Genomic DNA, 17,826 nt, shown 5'->3' with positions numbered 1-17,826 from the left:
TGGGAAGCCAAGCCCGGCTTTGTGGGTGACTACAGGTTACCGTGGAAACCAGACCTAAAGGCCTCAGTATAGACAGGGTTAGCGTGCCCAGAGCACCCAGGCCTGATTCACTTTAGGATCTACTTTCTTAGGTCTTTAGCCCACCTTACAGTTCACACGGGCATGAAGGAACGTCTAGATTTGTTGTCCCCAGCCCCTGAGAAAGGGAGCAAGTGCAGCTCCATGCAGGAGCGAGCCCTGGACACACACTCACTCACTGAGCGAAGGAATTGCTGAGGACCCAGCTCTGTGCCTCTCTTAGGATGATTAATGAGCTTAACTTACTGCATCTCATTGTAGTCTACAGGGAAATAACAACCTGTCAGGTGAATCTGCTGGTCTTGCTCCAGCCAAGCCCTGCTTTGCAGGGATTGCTTGCCTAGGGGACTCACGCTGGGGTTCATGGAGGGTATGCATCTCCAACAGGTGCTTTGCATTGGGTGCTTTGCAACCCAGCACCAGCCAGCAGGTTCCCAGGTTGAACCACTGCTGATACTTCTGTTCTTAAGCATTTAAATGATGGCTGCTGTCTCCCTGGTGATGGGGTACCTGCTCCATCAGTAGTTAGCAGGAGACACTGGACCAGGACCCACATAACTACCACTTATTAGCTATATGAACTTCAACTGACAACTTAAGCCTCTGAGCCTCAGTTTCCCTCTCTGAAAAATAGGTATGGTGCTGACCCAGGCTGCCCTGACTGCTGCTGCTTTGCTGGAATGAGACAAAAGGTGTAGAAATGGAAGAGTTTGGGGAAGAGTCTGGGGAACAGTCAGGCTCTGCCTCAAACTGTCATTACCAGACGGTCTGCTGGTCCATACAACTTATTGTAAACACGCAATAAGTGCATTCCTGAGAATTAAGGGGCAGGGTGGGGAAGAATGCACTCTCCAGAGAGATTAGTTATAAATTCAACAGAGGCCTTGATACAAGTATAAGCTCTTTGATCTATTCATCACCTGATGCTAGCAATTGCTTAATGTCTCCAGACCTCAGTTTCCCCATGTGCAAAATAAAGGGAGTCAGGTGGATGATTTACTTCTTGGCTCCAACTGTCTGTAATTACTGGTCAGCATCAGTTTGAGAGACACAAACCATGACATCTACAATCCCACCACAGTGTGTTTGAGCACAGCTGAATTATCCCAGCAAGCGCACACTGGACGTTTGGTGTGTTTCATCTCATACTTCCCCACGACGACCTATTTCACAGGTGAGAAAAGAGAGGCTCAGGGAAGTTAAATTCCCAAGGCCACACAGCTAATAAAAGACTGGGCCAGGACTGGAACTTGGACCTGCTTGCCTCAATGTCTTTCATTTTTGCCAAGTACCATAGAGATTTTCCGGATTTGTAATGGGATATTTTAACGTCGTTTTGTGGGGAGACCAGATATATTTTTCAAAACCCTTTAAGACTCTTTAGAAGGTCAAGGTCATTTAGCTGGGTGAATAGTTAATCTCCCCAGCACAAAACACTCTGTATAAACTGCACCCAGATTTCAGCCCTTTCAAGATGGAGGAGGAGGGGCCTCAGGGAAGGCAGCACGCCCAGCGGCACCTGCCAGGTCTGGGGAAGATGGGAGAGGTTGAAGAAGAAAGAGTAGGAAAAAGCTTTCTTCCCTCCTCGAGTTAGAAAGCAGGCAGAGAGGGAGAGAGATCAAAAACCACTAAAGGTCCCTCATGTCAACCTCTCCCTGTTTTAATTAAGCAGAGAGTCCGCACCCCCACCCCCACTCCCTCAAAAATGCTTTGCACTCAGCAAGAGCCGCTGCGCGGCAGGTTGCAGTTAAGCCTTCAAACAACCAGCAGCCTCAGGAAATGCCAGCAGCCCACAGGTGCGGGATGCGGCAGGGCCCCTCCCATTCTCTGCACCCAGGCAGAGCAGTCATGAGACGGACCAAGAAGCTGCGAGAACATTCCCCGGACCCTTCTCCACCGGGCGGGGACCCTCAGCAGCATGCCTCCAGCTGCGACAGCCCTCGGTAGGAAATGCATCTTCCGAGGGGACCCAGCCTGCACCTGCACACATCTGTACATATCAAAAAATCAAATCTCACAAAGCAATTCTTATTGCTGTGACGCGCAATGCATTCGTATTTTCTACTCGATCTTTTTTCATGCTGGTTGCAGCCTTCTATATTAGTTTCAGGACTCACCGATGGGTTCCCACCTCCTTTGGAAAACAGCTGGGTAGAGACACCATGTCCGCAAAATCAGGGAGAGACTGAGTTGCTCTCCCACCTCGGCTCATCAACGCTGCTCGGCCCAGGTCGCCGCTCCAACAGACGCCTCGCGGCCCTTGAATGTCTCTCGTTCCTCCCAACCTCCAGGCCTGGCCGTGCTCCTCCCCAGCCTGCATGCTCATTCCGCTCTCCCCCGACTCTTGCTGCAGTCGCGACCACCTCTGCGAAGTCTTCTCTGGATTTGTAACCATTGGCGTTTGCAAGTGCCCCTGTTCCTCACTGGTCACCTAGCTGTGCTCATCCCATGGGGACCAAGTGGTGAGCCCTCCAAGGCCTATTTGTCCCCTGTGGCCAGTGTACCACTAATCAAAGGTTTTCCACCAACATTTCTGAATGGAAGAGAGAGGGTGGAGAGGAAGTACAGAAGGAGGAGGACTGGGACCCCTTCCAGGGCCAGACCCAGTTCCCGAGGAATAAACGCAGCTCTGTGTGGAGGACCTTCCCTGCTCAGCAGAAAGAAGACAATGGCTGTCAGACCCAACGCTGCCTGCAACACCTGCCTTCCAGGTGGGGGGCATGATTGCTCTCAGCAGTGGGATGTTGAAGAAAACACATAGAGCTGCCTTGATGGGCCTTCTCGGAAGAGAAAAGCAAGGCAGGTTGGACGTAATCAGGAAAGGCAGGAATGGGGGCAGGTGGTGGTTAGCAGCAGGCTGCAGGAAAGCAGCATGCAGGCGGGGCCCCTGGGGAGAAAGGTGAACCCTGCAAGGTTGAGGAGATGCTGGGTGTGAAACGGGGCTTCATCTATTGCAGCAAGCACACCAGGAAAGGCAGGGCAGGCTCCGAGCTCCCCGGCCGGGTTCGATCCTGGGACCCTGGGCTGGTGACTGAACCCCTCTGTGTTTCCACCTCCTGGCTGTCACATAACAGGACCTCTCGGATATCCTGGCGGATAATAATAGGACCTGTGTACTTCAGTTTTGTGAAGACCCAAAGGGCTAATACAAATAAAGCATTTAGAACGTGGCCTGACACAGAAAGTGTCCAATTCATTTTATTTAGTCATCACATCAGTTCTTCAAAGAGAATATTATCCCCATTTTATAGATGAGGAAACTGAGGCTCAGAGGCCTCCAGGAGAATCTGGCCTCACAGAGTCAGCTACACAAAGAATGTGTGTTGAGCACCTGTCACGCTGGGTCTTCGGAGGAGGCTAATGGTCTGCTGTGCCCCGAGGAGTCCACCTTTCTAGTTGGGCAGGTGAATGCAGGCCCCGGCACAGGCTTTCCGCCTCCCCAGGGCAGAGGGGTTCCAGGGGAAAGGAGGTGGGAGAGGAAGGCGATTTAGGCTGATCGAAGAAAGCTTTGCTGGAGGAACCAGGCAGTAGGGGTTCTAATCAGGGTTTAGGTGGGGAGAGAAAACCATCAGCAGCTCAGGGCCAGGGAGATGCTTTTGTGGTATTCGCACCCTCCCGCCTCAGGCCCTGCGTTAGCTGACACCGATGGCAGCAAACATTGCTCCGCATCAGAGTGTGTTGAGCGACCCATTTATCAAGGGCCTCAGATGTAGACGTTGGATCTCCAAATGAGGTCGTACTCACCATCCCAACCTGCCAGGGAGGAAAGGAGCTGCCCCCTCTCCTTCATTGCTAGAGGTAAACACGTAAAATATACAGAGTTATAAGCCAGTGGCCCTCAACCTTGGTGGCACGTTAGAATCCCCTGGGGAGTCCCACCCCACCTGGATTAAGTCCGAATCCATAAGGGAGGGGCCCATCCATCAGCAGGTTTCAAAGCTTCCCAGGGTGGCCAGGCTGGTAATCACCAAGGGCAAGCTTGAAGCTGTTTCTTCATTTCCAAACCAAAAGAAAGAAAGAAAGAAAATGGAAGTGGCTAGAGCCTCTCTCCAGGCAAGGAACAGAAAGCAGAAAAGAACTGGCTTCTTTTTGTGATCTTGGTCCAAACTTCTTTTTCTCTCACTGAAGGATTCTCCCAGCAACCTCCAAGCAACCAGCCAAGAGACGGGCTGCCCTGAATTTTTGGTCCTCAGCTATAGAACAAAGAGCTCTTTGAGGTTGAACAAGAGGCTGCTCAGCTCTCTGGCCCCTGGGCCCCTAAGATCTAGACCGGGAGCCTGGGCTGCCACACCTACAGCGGAGGGAGCCTCTGAGCAGGGCTGTGGGCTGGTGGCACGCTCCACAGGTGGCCGCCCGGCCACCTCCTGCCACCCTGGTTCCTGGTGAGATGTAAGATGCAGATGCGGCAGGGAACAGAAGCCAGCAGCTCCCCTCAGGGCCCCTCCACTGCATCAGGATCACCAGCCAGGGAACCACAGCCCCCACCCCCCTCCCTCTGCTGGAGGGAAACCAGCTTACACTGGGGGGAACCCCTCGCTTTGTTAGTGTCAGGATATCCCCAGCCACCTGTTCCCAAACCCACTCCTCGGGGAGTGCTCTTCCAAGCACAGACTCAGCTTATCCGAAATCCCCCAGTGTGGGGGGAAGATGGGTAGTGAGTACTTGAAATGGACTTGGGCCCCAGGACAGGCAGGGCAGGGGAAGGAGGACTGGGCTCCACCTCTTTGACTTCCCCCAGCCTCCACAGTAGGAGGTGGTGGGCAGCGGTTGGGAAAATCTGACCTCCCCAAGCCTTGTTGTAGGAAACCACTCATCATGACTTCTCACTCTCAAATCTTAGAAGCATCCTTGACACTATCCTCTCCCATTCACTCTCACATCTAGCAAATCAGCAAATGTAGTGACTTTAAAGCAAGGCCCTAAAATTCTTTGAAGGTAAAATATGATAAATTAAAGAAGAAAAAACAATAAATGACAAACAGAAAAAAGTAGCAAGATGGTAGGGATTTAAACCCAATCATGTTGATAAATATATGAAATGTAAATGGCCCAAACGCTCCAATTAAAAGGCAGAGACTCAGCTTTTTTCCCACCTGAAAAAAAAAAGCATGACCCAACTTTCTATTGTCTATAAGAAACACACCTTAAATATTAAGACATAGTTAAAAGTAAAAATATGGAAAAAGATACATAAGACATCTGGCTATATAAATATCAAACAAAGTTAACTTCAGGACAAGGAATATTATCAGAGGTAAAGAAGGACATTTCTTAATGATTTAAAGGTGAATTCATCTGTACATCTATTATGTATCAAAAAATAAAATTAAAAAAATTAAAAATAAAACTTTAAGAAGATATATCAATCAAAAATGTGTGTGCACATAATGACAGCTAAACTTTGTAGAAACTAAAACCACAAGAAATTTTGGAAAAAATCATTTTGATCTTGGCATAGGCAAAGATTTTTTTTTTTTTTTTTTTTTTTTTTTTTTTAAGGATTCAAAAAGCACTGTCAAAAAGGGAAAAAAGGCTGGGTGCAGTGGCTCTCGACTGTAATGCCAGCACTTTGGGAGGCTGAGATGGGAGGATTGTTTGAGCCCAGGAGTTTGAGGTTGCTGTGAGCTATGATGACTCCACTACCCTGTAGCCTGGGCAACAGACTAAGACCCTGTCTCAAAAAAAAGGTGGGGGGGGAGAAATAGATGGATAGATTAGACTTCATTGAAATTAAAAATATCCACTCTTCAAAGACACCATTAAAGAATTGAAAAAGAAAGCCACAGACTGGTAGAAAACATTGGAAATACAAATATCTGACAAAAGACCTGTACCAAGATATACAAAGAACCCTTATAACTCAAAAATAAGAAAACGATGACCCGATTTTAAAAACAGGCAAACAATGTGGCCAGATGTCTCCCAAAAGAAGAAATTTTAATGACCAACAGCACATGAAAAGGTGATCACTGTTGTCAGTCATCAGAGACCTGCAATGAGACACACTACCTAGGCTTAGAATGTTTAAAATTAAAAAGACTAATCGTATCAAATGTGAGAGAGACGGTGGAACAGCTGAAACTCATACTTTTTCATACATTGTTAGTGGAAATATAAAATGATACAATCACTTTGGAAAACAGTTTGGCATTTTCTTATAAAGTTAAACTATACTTACATACATATCAATGATTTCACTCCATATTACTTAGGAGAAGTGAAAACATATGGCCACCCAGACTCGTAAACAGATGCTCGCTGAGAATCCACTGATCTGGATGAAATAGCAGACTTATCCGTAATATCCCCAAATTGGAAACAATCAAAACGTCCACCAACAGGTGACTAGATACACAAATTATGGTATATCCATGCAATGGACTAATACTCCACAATAAAAAGGAACAAACTGTACATAATATACAGTGAGAGGGATGAATCCCACAAACTGTGCTGAGAAAAGGAAGCCAGACGCAAAGATTAGGTGCCATATGATTCCTTTACAGGAAATTCTAAAATTCTCAACAGTGGATGATTTTGTCCCAAAGGGGACAAAATATCTGGAAACATTTTTTGTTGTCCCAAGTTGGGATATCAATTGGCCTCTGGTGAGTAGAGGCCACGGATGCTGCCACACCCCCTGCAGTGCACAAGGCAGACGCCACAGCAAAGAATTATCCCATCCAAACTGTTCATGGTGCCACAGTTGAGAACCCTGGGCTAAACCCATCTACAGTGACAGCAAGCAGACTGGTGCTTTCCACCGGCTGGGGGTGGGACAGTGAGGGCCGATTGCAAAGGAACACGTGAGTGAAGAAAATGCTTTATACCTCGATTGCAGTACAAGGAAGCATTTTATTTTTCGCAAATTATGCCTCACTAAAATTGATTTTTAGAAAAATGACTGTACATGCTACCCCTAAACACTTTTTTGTTGTTCTCCTCCATCAGGTTGCTAAAAGGGCGTGGGATTTACCCTTTATAAAGTACTCTGAGCAAACCTCTCAGCAGTGAAGATATTTTCTTTACCAGATGGGATCTTACATACAGCAATTGGGAAACCCCTCGCATCCCACAAAATCGAATCCATGTTTCCTAATTAGAATCTGAGGCGGGTGGAACCAGCAGAGGAGCAAGAACAAAGACATCTCCTAGTCAACCAACTGTATTATAGCACGATCTTATTACACACATACCTGCGCGTGTACATGGACGCATACGTGTACATGGACGCAAACTTGCACGTAGCCATTTGCATGGCGCTTGACACAAAGAAAGCATGTAAGTGTTAATAAGCTTTGTCTCAATCCCATATTCTTTATGCTTTTATCCCTACATTCATTGATGTTTTAATAAGACCGAAAGACTCTTCAACCTTTTAGCTAAGGTGTAGTCTTTTGGAATGGAGGCATTGTGAAGAGAAAGCAGCTGCAACGGGAATCCTCTCAGAAACTCTACAATTTTGGAGTCCTTTTCGGTGGTGTGCTAGAGCTGGCTCTCCCTGGCTCATGAGAGCTGAGTGTGTGCAACTCTTCCAAACTCACAGTTCGGGCTGGTGGTTTGAAATCGATCTTGGTGGGAGTATTTACACCATGGAAATTGGCAAATGCTACAAATCGGGCTTGTTCCCCTGGAGAGCTGGTTGTTACATTTTGCCAGCACATTACTGCCTCTGACTCAGAAAGAAATGAAATTCATACAGAAGAGAGAATGTCCATGGGTGTGAGCGTGGACATTGCGGTTTGGAATTTATGATTTTTCCTCTTGTGTCATAAAGACAGTTGCAACTGCCCTGAAGATCCATCTTCCCATGGGGGGAAAAAAAGCTGAAGGGTCTAGGAGAGGGGAGAGTCTGGATATAGTCCATACAATGTTTTAAAAGAAAATTGTAACTGATAGCGTGGGGGCTTCTGGTTAAACAAACCACAGTGTTTCATTGAAAACCCTGTTCGTTGTATCGGAATAAAGCTAAATGGGAGTATAGAGTTGGGTGTGATCTTAGTCATGTTCTCAAAGAAAGGGCAGAGAAGCCCCGATTTAGGGAGGGCCCGGCCACAGCCTGCGTGTGATGTGCTTTCAGATGGTTCCTAGTCCTGCAACAACCCAGAGAAGACAGAGGCACTTTGCTCAAGGCTGGGCTGAACCGTACTCACTGGCGGCTCTTCTAAGCAAGTGAGCCCAGGGCAGATGGCAGGCAACATTCCCCAGAGACCAGAGTTTCCTATGAGTGGTGGCTCTGCCCTGCGCTGTCTCTCGCTTTCTGGGGGCCGGCTTGGCCTGTGAGGCAAACTTCACTTCTTCCTGACATGGGGAGCAAGGAGATGGGCCAGATGCCCCAAGTGTGGCTCAGTCCATATCAGCAAAACCGAGGCCTTGGAGGTGGGAGCCATAGAGAGTTCTATGGCTGGCGGGCTCTCCAGGAATTTCTTTAGATCATCTTTAAAATGTGATTTTTCTTTTTCCTCCCCAAAGAATAGTGTTGGGTCACTACAAGATACTGGCCCGTGTCCCTGGGCTTGGAAATGAGACCTGGAAAGTGGAAGGCCTTCTCTGAGCCCCATCTGAGGGCGGGTGCTGGGGATAAGCTGTCTGCATCCTAGGAAAACAGGAGGAGCAGAGAGAGGAGGCGAGACCGGCAGCCAGCAGCCCTGCTGGGCAAGCCAGGGGGGGTGGGGGGAGCGGCAGAATCCAGGCCCCAGCCCTCATCTCCCGTGGGCGGGGGCGGGAAGCCAGCGGTGCAGCCCCCAGCCTCCAGCCTCCAGCCGAGGACAACCGGGTCCCCAGGGCGGAGCTGGGGGAGGAGACCACTCCCTCTGCCGCCTGCTTCCTCTGATAGTGAGACTTTAAAAACTTGATCAAAAAAAGGAAAAAAATTAAAAAAGAAAAGGAAAAAGGAAGGCAAGAAAGCACAAAAGAGCAGGCGGGGGGCAAGGAGGGGGAACCCTAGGTAGGAATCAATGGAGCCTTTAAACCTTCCACATTGCAAAGGCCTGCGTTGCTCTGTTGTCTTTGGGAGCCTGCTGAATGGCTGGGAAACTGTTTTTAATAAACAAGAGTTCAAACGCTGAGTCTCCGTAGCCAACAGTCACGCCTTAAACTCTAAACTTTACATGAAAACTCTCCCAGTCCCTTTGAACTCTCCTTCCCTCTCCGACAGAGCATTCCAGTGTTTATGCATTTTTCGAGATTGCTGGCAGGATCGCGAGGCGCTTTGAATACTTTCCCTCTCTTTAGCAATCTCCTGCCTTCAGAACCCATTAATGCCCTACTCAGCAACATCAAGGTAATGCTTTGAAGTCCCTTCTGGCTACAGGCCTCTCGCACTCTTTGGTTACTGTGCAATCAAATAATTAAATGGATTCTCAGGGAAAAAAAAAATCATTCTTTTCCTTGGTAATTAAACACTCCAGGTTGGACAGGAGCGCTGGGTTGCCAAGGGAGTGAGAATCTATAAAGACTCCAAGCCCAGAAGTCTTTGCTTGTGGCCCCTGGGGAGAAAAATAATAACAAGAAAGTCAGCTCCGTCCTCACTTTAGTCCCTGCGCTGGCAGCTCCCCTGGACCGCCCGCCCCAGGGCTGGGGGTGGGGCGGCCGCTGCGCGACGGCCCCTGGTGGGGGTGGGGGGCGGTGGCGCTGTGGGGCGGGGCCCCTCTCTTGGCCAAAATAAGCTTGTCAGAGATTGTAGCTGCTGCGGGGCAGGGGCCGGGCTCTACCCCTCTCCCAGGGCAATTATGCCCCTAAGAAGGCAGAAGGGGGCCAGGAAGAGGAGGGCAGAGATGGAGGGAGGGAGGGAGGGAGAGAGATGGGAGAAAGGAGCCGAAGGGAGAAAGAAGGGGAAAGAGAGGGAGGAGGAAGAGAGATGGGGAAGGTGGAGTGAGGGACAGGGGGAAAAAGGGAGGGAAGGGGAGAAGCTGAGGAAGGAGGGGGAGAGGGGTGAAGGAGGGGCGGAGGATCGGGAGGATGGGGAGGAGAAGGACTGTTTAGGTAGCATCTGCAGCTACTGGTTTTCGTCCCTGGGTCTTCCATGCCTCCACCAGGGTTGGCTTCTCCCAAAACAAATCTGATCCCCTTCAGCTGGGGGTAGAGCCCACCCGGGAAGAGCCCAAGGAACCCTCACCTGCTGCACCTTGATAACCTCAACTCCTGCCTCTTCTTTCCCACCTCTTGCCTTTGCCCAGGCTGTTCACTCCCCCGAACTACCCTTCCCCCAGTCCCCTGGCCATTCTCAGGATCCTGCAAGTCTCAGCTCCACAGCGGCCTTCCTCTGGGGAGCCCAGGTGGAGGTGGTCCTTCCTCTGGGTCTACAGACAAGCTTTATCCAAGCAGCTTCTCACAGTGAATCATAATCTCTCAATCAGGTGTCTTCATTACCTTCGTCCCCACCCCTACCGCCAGCTCTCACAGGTGCTGGTGAGGCTGGCAATGAGGGTGGGGTACAGAGGAGAGTGAAAGTGGGCTGAGGTCCTAAGATCACCTTAAATAAAGGATGTCACATACCCCACGCCTTGGTTTTGAGCATCTAAATGTGGCATCCTCTGTGACTTGAATTTGCAGCATGTCTTCATTACTGCCTTCTTGTATTTCAAAGTGGCCAATGGCCCCTCTTGGACCTGTCTCTCCCCCTTTTGGGCCATGTGATGTACACATCTGAACCTCCAGGAACTTGGCCTTGAGAATAGATTTCCCCCCACCTCCACCCCGGGACAGGAGCCATATTAATGGTCAGAATTATTTTGGTTGGGTATGACAAAAACCCAAGTCAAATTGACTTAAGAAAAACAGGGATGATGGGATTTATTGACTCACGGGGCTGGGCCTTTGGAGCAGTTGGATCTGAGGATCCAAGTGATGTCATCAGGACTCAGTGGATCTTTTTCTCCTCCTCCACCCTGCCCTCTTATGGCTCTGATTTCCTTTCTGTCGGCTTCAACTTCAAGTTGGAGCTATTCACACTGTGGCCCCCAGAAGCTCCAGGATTTTGTTCTACCATCTTAGAAGCTTCCACAGAAAGAGAACACCTGCTTCTCTGAATTCCCGGCACAAGTCCCAGGGCTGACTCTCACTAGACCAACTTAAGTCACCTGTCCATCCCTGAACCAGTCACGATAGCCAAAGTGATGGAATGTACTAATTGTCAGATCATGTGCCCATCTTTGTAGCTGAGGGGTGTTCCCCAGAGGAAAACCAAGGTGCCACTATCAGGGGATGAAAATGAGGAAGTTGGGCTGGCTAATACAACAGATGACCACCGCAGGAACAAATCTCACTGGTGCCATTTATTGGAGAATCTCAGAGGGAGGTGGCTGGGAAGACAGGGCGGGTGGCAAAAGGACAGAGAGAAACCAGGATCAGAAACAAGACTTCATTGGATCTTGTACGAAGGTGGAAGGCGTGGAGCAATGGAACCAGGTGAGTAGCAGACAAGCCAAGCAGGTGACCGAGGAGCAGGACCTCCTGATAGGTAAGGAGCAGGGCAGGGCAAGGCAGGCAGGAACTCCAAGCCCATTTCTGTCCCAGTCCAGAATTATACAGTTCCTGGGGTGGTCAGATGCCACCCCTGCGCTTAGCCTGCTTCCTGTCTCCAAGTAGGGGAGGCTACTACGCCTCCTATTAGAAAAGGTGGAGGAATCATGGCAGGTTGGGACAGTGATGGAGGCCATTTGCAGCACCATCCACGAAGTCTGCTTGAAACAGTGAAAGTCTTCACACATGGAGAGGTTTATCCTGAAAAACTATGGGATGCTCAGAATACTTTATTGAGCAAGAGGGTATGTCATATATTGGAAGGAAACATACCAAAATATGATCAGTTGGTATCTCTGCATAGCGGGATGACACATAAATTTCTTTGTCTTTTTTGTAATTTTACATTTTTCACATTTGCTACCATAACCATTTATTTTTGTGGTCAGGAAAAATACAAATTAAAGGGAAAAAAGTCCTAAGCTGCTCATATCCAACGCTCTGGAAGCCAACTTTTCACTATCATAATCTACTTGTCCATATATTTCATTTTCTCGCCATTTCTCTGTTCCTCACCCTGGGGACATGGCTGTGTGTCACTCTGGACAATCGGTCTGTGGCTGGAAGCAGGTGGCTGAAGCAGTCTTGCCTGCTAAAGCGAGGTTGGGATGGGGGTCTCTGCTTCTCCAGGCTGAGGCTGGGTCTGGAAGCCCAGGCCGTAGTTCCCACTGGGCCTGGCCACCGCTGAGGGACCAGGGCTCAGATGTACAGCATCTGTGACCTCCTCCAGCTAGAGCCACCCCCCTCTCTTGCCCCCTGGGCTCCTTCAGGCAGGATGAATGAACAACAAAGGCCTGTGGCCATCTCAGCCACATCAAGAATTGGGTGTCATCTGGAGGATTTGTCAGCCCAAACCTTTTATGTTAACAAACCATGTTGATAAGGAGATTAATTGCTTCTTGCTTCAGCCCACCAAGTGCTCAACAATGATTCACAAATCATTTATACAATTGATTATTACAAATGACTTTACCCTCGTAGAAACAGACATTCATGCACTCATTGCTTGATTAGGGATGGGAGCCGAGACTCAGTTTACAAACAAGGTCCCAGCCAGGACAGAAAGCTTCCCCCAAAAGTCATTAAGACCCCCAGCAACCAGGTAGTTAATCCCTTCCCTTGGAAAAAATCTGGTGGAGTCACACTTACAGGCCCACGCCAAACTCAGAATCCCTGAGAGGAAGAGATTGGCCAGGTAGCCTCCAGGTCTAAAATCCATGGAAGGTATATTGCGTTATGTTCTCTACCTGGAAATCTTGGGAGAAAGAGATTCCATAATTTCTCCCAATGACTGACCTATTTCGGGGTTTTATACCCTGGTGACTGAGATAGTCTTTGGAGGGACCATTGTATCTCCTGCTTTTCGTTCTGTTTTGCCTTCTGTGAGCACAGCGGGAAAGGCTCAGATCCTAGCTTCATCTTCAGCTGGGCAAAGACAGGCAACTTGGGTTTTCCAGTTTGGCCCAGGGCGGGTAGGAATGAAAACGGGCTGGGTGTAATAGTCAGGATAGAGTGTGCCCAAGAAAAGCTGGCTCAGTCTGCTCGTTTAGGTGGAGAGAGGCAGGCAGGGAAGATGTAGTTGCTGAAATGATTGGCAGGGAGGGGGTGGACTGATGTCTTACACGTGGCAATAATAAGTTTCTCCTCGAGGTGATGCTTCAAGTTTTTCTGTTTGAAAGATTTGTGCTTTTCTTTTTCTGTTAGGGCAGAGAAAATGACAGGTGTGACAATTTAATCAGTCCTGGAGACAGCGGTCTAGATAGTTGTCATGGGTTGAATTGTGTCTACCCGAAAAGATAAGGAGAAGTCCCATGCGATCTTATTTGGACATAAAGTCTTTGCAGATTTAATCAAGTTAAAAGAAGGCCATGAGGGTGGGCCCTATGATCCAATATGGCTGATGTCCTTAGGAGAAGAAGAGACTGGCGACACAGACATGTCCAGAGGGAGCTTGGTATGAAGAGATGCAGGGAGGGGGCCACGTGAAGACTGGAGCTACCCTGCCACGAGCCAAGGAATGTCTGGGGCTACCAGCAGCTAGAAAGGCAAGGAAGGCTCCTTCCCCTACAGGTTTCAGAAGAGACAGAGCCCTGTTGAGGGCTTGACCTCATACTTCCAGCCTTCAGAACTGTGAGACAGTGAATTCCTGTTGTTCTAAGCCGCTCAGTTTAGGCTACTTTGTTATGGCAGCTTGAGGGAACTAATACAGTATTTTAAATAGATAATAAATTAATAGAGGGAATTAGGTGCTTAGAATTTTGTTTAAAGAGTTGACAGAATAGTCCCAGGCTGAGCCTTTGGTCATGACTTCCAAAACCCTAGAGAGTGCCAAGCAAATGTTTGCAGATACGCTGCCATAGGTGCAATCCTGTTATCAGGAAGCAGCCACAGCTCCTATGTGCCATGAGCAATGGGGAGTCCAGCCACTCGCCCCTGCTCCACAGCCCACGGCACCCAGAGAGCTGGGCGCAGACCCTGACGTGGCCGCAACAAAGCCCGGTGTCTCCGTGACTTGCTTGTCAGTTTACAGAGCCAAAAGGGGCAAGAAGATGCCTCTGCCTCCCACTGAGCAAACCTAAATGGTGGAACCCAATTCTCTTCTAGACACGAGGGAATGTAGAAAATGTAGCTTTTTAATCTGTGCAATACAAGAAAGCATGTTAGAAACAAAGAGAAGGTCGAGTGGGTAACTCACAGCACCCACAGCAAGGGTTGCCACATGAAATGCCAGGTACTCAGTTAAATGTTAAATTTTCACACAAACAACCTATGTTTTTAGTATAAGTGCATCCCAACTATTGCATGTGACATACTAAGAAATCATCCATCGTTTATATGAAATTCAGATCTGACTGGGCATCCTGTGTTTTTCTTTGCTAAATCTGACAGCGCTGACCATAGCACCGCATGTGACTGACCTCAGGTTCTCCCTTGTTGTTAAGATCATTAGGACAGAGAGTGGGAGAGAAAGCCGACCTCAGCCCCCGGCATCATGACTGACACACACCGAGCCCGAGAGGCTCAAAAACAGGTGTTCAAACAAGGGCAACCAACAGTATAATTTGGGCTAAAGTTGAGCTTGAGAAAAGGGAGCAAAGTCAGATACGGGGTTAAGGAGGGTAGGTGTGGTCACAGGGTGTCTGGGTGAATTTCACCTGGCACTTTCTGTATCACTCAGGGTGACGTTATATCTGTGACGCTTTTGTATATGGTGATCTGAGCCATAGGCCTTACTGTCACAGTAGCTTGCAACTCAGGGGAGAAAGAGAAAAAAATAGCAGAAATGAGCACAGGCTGAGGGCCTGAGAGACGCCAGAGTCCTCGGGGGTTCTGAGCTGGAAGCCCGGGGAGGGCAGGAAGGAGCGTGGGGGGCTCAGCTGGGCCTGGCACAGCACAGGTGAGAGGAAGGAGGGAGGAGCCCGAGCAAAGTCAGGCATGAAGCCCAGGTGGTGGGGCTTGGCGGGCCACGATGGCAGCTGACACGTCCACGACTCTAAGAGCTCCGCACACCTTAGCAACCTCCATCAGTGCTATGACGGGCATTCCCGACGATCCTCATTTCACAAAGAGGTAAATCAAAGTGGAGAGACGTTCATTGCTCAAGGCTACCCAGCTAATAAGTGCAAAGAACACCAGAAAGGCAGGCTTGGCCCAGACAGAGGCCTGCCTTGAGCATTCAGGCTCGAGATTTAAATTGATGGCACAAACATGGCTTGGGAGTCACACATGTGCCAGGCACCGGAGACTCAAAGACAAACAAGTTACCTCCTCAGACAGTCTGGCAGGATGTGGCCAAATCCCTAAAAAGAACCTTCGAGCCAGCGATTCTACATGAAAAACCTTCAACCCAATAATTAAAGACTATTTAGCTATGAATATTGAGGGAGATGTGAAGACGTATGAAGATTTAGCTAGGAAGATGTCATTACAACGTTGTTTATAATTGCAGAATTTGGAAACCATGTAAATGTCGAGTAATAAGCAGTTAAATACAATTCAGCCATGTGTTTAAGTCATGTTGTAGAATATAGAAAAATATTTATTGATGCGGAAATATGCCAATGATATATTCTAGAATAAAAAATGCAGATTACAAAATATTATGTACTATGTGATCCTGGGCACTCGTACACGTTTGTGTATATTTAAATCTGGAAGGACACTGAAAAATGTTAATGAGGTTATCTTAGGTACTACTATGGACAATTTGTATTTTCTTCTGTTGCTTCCATTTCACAAATATTATTAATAATCGAGTACCTGCTAGGTATCATGTGCCATTCCAGGTGTTAAACAGTGGTGAATAAAATAGATTTACTTCCTGCCTCATGGATGAATAAGTAAGCAATTAAATAATTACAATGTGGTTACAAATTAGAACATACAGGGAAAGAAATGAAATTCTGCCATGAAGAGGACGAGGCAGCCACATACATAGATCCCATGGTCAGAGAAGACCTCTGACATTTAAATCAAGACCCGAAGGCTGAAAGGAGACCACCTCGGAGGAAGGGCTGAGGGAGGGCGTGTGCCTGGCAGAAGGACATGCATTTGCAAAGGCCCTGAGCAGCAGAGACTTTAGGGGAACAAGGTCAGTGTGGATGGAGCATGGGGGTTTGTTTTCAGAAATAGGCAGTGGATGAAACCCTGTTCAGGGGGCATTTGTTCTAGCTGTGGCAGATCCTTTCAAAACACCCCTTCCTACACGTTTCCTAAGCGGCAAGACCTAAGGTCCTATGCAAACTTTCCCCTGTTTGGGCCCAGAGACTTTACCCAGCAGGAGGCTCCCTGAGATAATTCTGGTAATAACCAACATTTACCAAAATGGCTTTTTTTGGTGGTGGTGGTGACGGTGCTTTAGTATTTGTTTTTAAACCAAATTGCTACCACCCACTTCCTTAGAGTAGAGGCTCACTTTCATATCGGATTTCTAGGAAATGTGGTTGATAAAGTAATAATTGCTGAGAAGGATGTCATTCACTCTTACGAACCTTCTATGTAATTTGGGGAGTTTTTGTACAGCCAAATTATATACTAAAGGTAAAAAAAGAGAAACATTTTTCTTCAAAAAACAAAAACAACTTTACCCAATTTTTCAAATAGACTGTAATATTTTCTTGGGGGTAATTGCCAATTTCCTTCTCTTTGACAGCATGATTACAGTCTCAACATTTTCTGGGGTGGGGAGAATAAAACCGGATCTTTTCTCCAAAGCCCCACATTTCAAACCCTTCCACACAAACTGTCACCCTGGGTCAGAGTCACATAGAATTTCCAAGTACTGTGTGAGGTCCTGGACTTGACAGAGAAAAATTTAAAGATGCTTTGGGGGCCAAAGGTTGGCTCCAGCTGACAGTCTGTTTTCAAATCAAGCAACCTGCAAACCCATTCGCCCTCTACCTTCTTGGTTCTGAGCCGGGGGCAAGAGGGCAGGATGCAGCCCCCCACCCCACGGTGCGGCAGGAAGGGTGGGTGGGAATGGGGAATTGCCACACGAGGAGTGAATAACAAGTGGGGAGGCCCTGGGAGAGGTCCTCGCAGCAACTCTAGAAAGAGGACACATTTATGATCCTCATTGAATAGGTGAGGAACGGTGGCTCCCAACATGACACAGCTCCAAGTAGACACAAACCCAGGTCTGCCCAACCCAGTCTGCTCTTGACCTCTAATTATCTGGTTAAGAATTAATCTGATAGATAAGGCCGGGGCACGGGGAAGAGCCCAGGAAATGAAGACTAAACTACATGAATCCGGGTGGAAGCCAGAGGAGTTTAGAAAGGGGAAGGTCAGAGAGGGATGGAGCAACACACAAATCACCTGGAGAGGTGGGGACACGCAGATCCTGGCCATCCGGGCAGGAGGTGGGACTGGAGCGCTCCCAAGCTCCCAGGTGAGGCCAGTGCCGGGAGTCCTCAGACCACACTGGTGAGGGCTGGAGGAGGGAGGAAGGGTTTCTGGAAGAGCTGGATCTTAAATGATTTGGGGACAGGGAAGGGAGGGAACTGACAGGGTTTTAGCATCTTCTTTTGAGGAATAGATCCCTTTAAGAATCTAATAAAACTATAGACCCTCACCTCACAGGAAAGCAGGCACAGACGGTTCTGCAAACAATTTCAAGAGCTCACAAATCCCAGAAGCACATCCACGTTAGATTAAGAGCCTCTAATTGTTAAAATGCGAGAGCAGCAGAGGAATGGGCCCCTCTTAGAAGAGGTAGCAGTGTAT

This window comes from Propithecus coquereli, unplaced genomic scaffold (genome assembly GCF_000956105.1).
Source record: "Propithecus coquereli isolate 6110/MARCELLA unplaced genomic scaffold, Pcoq_1.0 Scaffold76, whole genome shotgun sequence".
Lineage (NCBI taxonomy): Eukaryota > Metazoa > Chordata > Mammalia > Primates > Indriidae > Propithecus > Propithecus coquereli.
The sequence above is the reverse complement of the archived record's forward strand: the minus strand, read 5'-3'. Positions refer to the sequence as shown.